A 5,007-nucleotide genomic window follows, 5' to 3' on the forward strand; every position below is an offset into this window, starting at 1 on the left:
CTGATCTCCTGCACCACGGCTTCTATGCTTCATAAGCCGCGTACATGCGGGTAAGGCAGACTTAACCCCTGACAGCCAAGAGGTCGGACAAAGCACGTGGCGAGCAGTTGACGACCCCAAACAGGGCCCCGCTCGCGCCACCACCTCTCTCGGTCACCGCTCAGTACGTACTCCTCGATCGTCACGCGACCGTACACTTACTCCACCTCCCGCCAGAGGGCGGTAGCGATCCAAACAGCGCGCCAAACCGAAAGCGCCACCGCAAACACTAGACGCGAAGCGAAAGCAATCCGCCTGGCGCGCTTTTCGAAGAGCCGGACATAGCTACGACTCAGATACGTTCTCAAATGAAAAACATGGTGTATAAAGTTCTTTGAACACGAGAAACAGTAGTGTCTTATTTGTGGTTGTTGTGGCCTTTAATCCGAAGGGTGGTATAACACAGCTCATCGTCCCTCTTCATCTCCTGATAACTGACAGTTACATCCTTTTGAACCTTCTTACTGAACTCATCCCTTTGTTTATCGACAACTTGTACCCTCCACCCCCACCCCCCCACACACACACATACACACACACACTTTCTTCCATTATCAAACTGACGATTTCCCCATGTCTCAGGGTGTGTGATATCAACCGATCCCTTCGTTTAGTCATAGCGTGCCATAAATTTATTCCTCTTCATTAATTATTCTACCCATCTAATTTTCATAATTCTTCAGGAGCAGCACATTTCAAGAAAGCCTCCATTTTCTCCTTGCCTAAACTGTTTATCGTCCACATGTCTATTCTATACTAGGCTACACTCCAGACAAATAGAGGAGAGTGTTGTTCCTAGAAAGCAGTGTACGTAGGAATACACGACGTTTCTTGATCGGTACTTCAGTCTAGTCACTAATTTTAGAATCACTTGAAGGAATGCACAATGGAGACCGCCATTAGCAGTTTTCACCATTTTATAATGTTTGTTGTTGCTAGACGTGAGGTTACATTTCGCACAGCATTTGTTAATATTTTGGGTTCTACGCATTTAACTGCTTTATGGTACGTTAAAGCCATTTGGAACACATTGTTAATTCTTTAGGTAGAGGATTTTATGCTGAGTAAAACGCTATGTATGTTTAGAGCTGTTTATGGGACATGTGGACAGCTAAGCCTTATTTCGTTCGTTATGTACCTTGAAAAAGAATAAGATATTTTACCGGAATACGTGATACTTTCAAATGAACTGAGTTTCTTTAACGTCTTAAACATTTGACATGTCTTCAAAATGGAATTTTCTATTAGTTACCAACAGCTTCTGTTTCAAAGTGTCTTGAACTTCTAACTGGTTTTTGATACTGCTTCTGCTTAATTTGATTTCACTTACCGATTTTTTGGCGTGTTGAAGAGTTCTAATGTAACAAATAGACTACTAAATACAGTATTTACGAGATTTTCTCCATTGCAGCTCTTCTAAGTTTCAATCGAATATTTGTTCCTAGGTACATGATCATGTTCTGCCAACGGCCTTGCCGCCGTGGTAACACCGGTTCCCGTCAGATCACCGAAGTTAAGCGCTGTCGGGCTTGGCTAGCATTTGGATGGGTGACTGTCCGGTCTGCCGAGCGCTGTTGGCAAGCAGGGTGCACTCAGCCTTTGTGAAGCAAACTGAGGAGCTACTTGGTTGAGAAGTAGCGGCTCCGGTCTCGGAAACTGACATACGGCCGGGAGAGCGGTGTGCTGGCCACAAGCCCCTCCACATCCGCATCCAGTGACGCCTGTGGGCTGAGGATGATACGGCGGCCGGTCGGTACCTTTGGGCCTTCATGGCCTGTGCGGGAGGAGTTTAGTTTAGGAGCTTAGTTTTGCATGAACATGTTCTACTGTGGAACATGTTTTCACGTTTAAAACGACCTTAATTTTCCGGAGTAATTTTTATAATTTCAGAATAAGACTAAAGCGAGTAAAAATGAATGTCATTATTTAAAAATCGGATGGGAAAATACACTCCTGGAAATTGAAATAAGAACACCGTGAATTCATTGTCCCAGGAAGGGGAAACTTTATTGATACATTCCTGGGGTCAGATACATCACATGATCACACTGGCAGAACCACAGGCACATAGACACAGGCAACAGAGCATGCACAATGTCGGCACTAGTACAGTGTATATCCACCTTTCGCAGCAATGCAGGCTGCTATTCTCCCATGGAGACGATCGTAGAGATGCTGGATGTAGTCCTGTGGAACGGCTTGCCATGCCATTTCCACCTGGCGCCTCAGTTGGACCAGCGTTCGTGCTCGACGTGCAGACCGCGTGAGACGACGCTTCATCCAGTTCCAAACATGCTCAATGGGGGACAGATCCGGAGATCTTGCTGGCCAGAGTAGTTGACTTACACCTTCTAGAGCACGTTGGGTGGCACGGGATACATGCGGACGTGCATTGTCCTGTTGGAACAGCAAGTTCCCTTGCCGGTCTAGGAATGGTAGAACGATGGGTTCGATGACGGTTTGGATGTACCGTGCACTATTCAGTGTCCCCTCGACGATCACCAGTGGTGTACGGCCAGTGTAGGAGATCGCTCCCCACACCATGATGCCGGGTGTTGGCCCTGTGTGCCTCGGTCGTATGCAGTCCTGATTGTGGCGCTCACCTGCACGGCGCCAAACACGCATACGACCATCATTGGCACCAAGGCAGAAGCGACTCTCATCGCTGAAGACGACACGTCTCCATTCGTCCCTCCATTCACGCCTGTCGCGACACCACTGGAGGCGGGCTGCACGATGTTGGGGCGTGAGCGGAAGACGGCCTAACGGTGTGCGGGACCGTAGCCCAGCTTCATGGAGACGGTTGCGAATGGTCCTCGCCGATACCCCAGGAGCAACAGTGTCCCTAATTTGCTGGGAAGTGGCGGTGCGGTCCCCTACGGCACTGCGTAGGATCCTACGGTCTTGGCGTGCATCCGTGCGTCGCTGCGGTCCGGTCCCAGGTCGACGGGCATGCACCTTCCGCCGACCACTGGCGACAACATCGATGTACTGTGGAGACCTCACGCCCCACGTGTTGAGCAATTCGGCGGTACGTCCACCCGGCCTCCCGCATGCCCACTATACGCCCTCGCTCAAAGTCCGTCAACTGCACATACGGTTCACGTCCACGCTGTCGCGGCATGCTACCAGTGTTAAAGACTGCGATGGAGCTCCGTATGCCACGGCAAACTGGCTGACACTGACGGCGGCGGAGCAAAAATGCTGCGCAGCTAGCGCCATTCGACGGCCAACACCGCGGTTCCTGGTGTGTCCGCTGTGCCGTGCGTGTGATCATTGCTTGTACAACCCTCTCGCAGTGTCCGGAGCAAGTATGGTGGGTCTGACACACCGGTGTCAATGTGTTCTTTTTTCCATTTCCAGGAGTGTGTATTGAACTTATAACACAGGGCTGGCTAGAGGTGAAAATCTGAAAAGTGTGCCACGACACTACACAATCTCCTTAGTTGAGTAAAAACACTCCGATACTTAAATCTGAATTCAATGTTAGCAAATTTCTCTTTTTCACAAATGCTTTTCATGTTATTTCCAGACTGCGTTTTACATCATCTATACTTCGGGCTTCGTGACTTATCTTGCTGTCCAGTTAGCAAAACTGACCTACTACTATTTCCTCCAGCATCAACAGGTTTAATTCGACAACACCCCATTCCTTTGTTTTACTTTAATTGACGACAAAATTATAAACCTCTTTCAAGTCACTAACCATTCCAGTCAACTGCTCTTTCCACTCGTTTGCCGTCTATGACGTAACAACAAAATACATCAGCAATCCTCAAAGCTTTTATTTCGTCTCCCTGACCTTTAATTAGTTTCAATTTGCAATAAATTGCGTTCATTGTGAATAGGGTTTTAGAAGAAAGCATTTTGTTGCTATGTGATTAACTTCCTACCACTGCAACCTAAATCCAGTCAGATAGATATTTTTCTTTCTTCTACTTCACTTCCTGGAACAGGCTTCCTAGCATCTTCCATCTACATAAATACCATTTCTTCCTTGGTATTCCGACATTTAACCTTCCATATGACTGAAAACTAATGCTAATTTTGAGTGTCTTGTATTCTCCAAAACATGTCCAAAATTAAACTCACCGAATTAAATGGTAGTCACCTTCCCAAGGGTGCACGCCAGTCACTTCGGAGCGCTGTAGATGATGCAGAACTGCAGAACCGATACCAAATGGTCATGTGACCACTGCTGACGCAAGTCATGCGATGAATGTTCTGTGTATGCCTGTCGGCTTCGTGGAATCAGTCCAGTAAAATGGAAATGCCGTGTGTCTAGGGCTTCCCGTCTGGTAGACCGTTCGTCTGGTGCAAGTCTTTCGAGTTGACGCCACTTCGGTGACTTGCGTGTCGATGGGGATGAAATGATGATAAGGACAACATAACACCAGTCCCTGAGCGGAGAAAATCTCCGACCCAGCCGGGAATCGGACCCGGGCCGTTAGGACTGACATTCTGTCGCGCTGACCACTCAGCTACCAGAGGCAGATCAGTCCAGTGAGATGGCTCGTCATGCAGACATAACAGAATGGTAGGCAGTAACTATCTTGTTTCTGCGTATCCACAACGTAAATCAAATTGCCTAGTTTGTTGGTGTATTAACGTGGACTCCCTAACGTGTCTACAAGGGCAGTGTACCACTAAGAGTCAAGTACCACAGCGTAGGAACAGAGGTGACAGGTAGATCTTAACGGACAGTGAAAGGAGATGAGTGGAAATGCTTCTCGGGAATTGCTGGTATCAGGGAATGAAGGTCCATTTCAAACAGTTTCAAAAGCGAACACTGCGAAGCGGACCCTATGAAGACGTTACGAGTTGTGTACCTCGGAAAAGGCCATTGCTTACAGCAGCACATAAGGCTGGACGTGTACATTGTGTCAGACGATACAGAAATACCGTACATTAGCTGCCTTGAGGCGTGTAGTGTAAACCCATGTGGCGATTTTGCCTCTTTCCGAATGG

At 47.8% G+C, this 5,007-nt stretch overlaps 1 pseudogene; it reads left to right on the plus strand.

The window, feature by feature from the left end:
• Nucleotides 1-1,501: 1,501 nt before the first annotated feature.
• Nucleotides 1,502-1,619, plus strand: LOC124803567 (annotated as a pseudogene).
• The last annotated feature ends 3,388 nt before the right edge of the window (nt 1,620-5,007 follow it).

Source organism: Schistocerca piceifrons, chromosome 6, assembly GCF_021461385.2.
Source record: "Schistocerca piceifrons isolate TAMUIC-IGC-003096 chromosome 6, iqSchPice1.1, whole genome shotgun sequence".
Taxonomy (NCBI): domain Eukaryota; kingdom Metazoa; phylum Arthropoda; class Insecta; order Orthoptera; family Acrididae; genus Schistocerca; species Schistocerca piceifrons.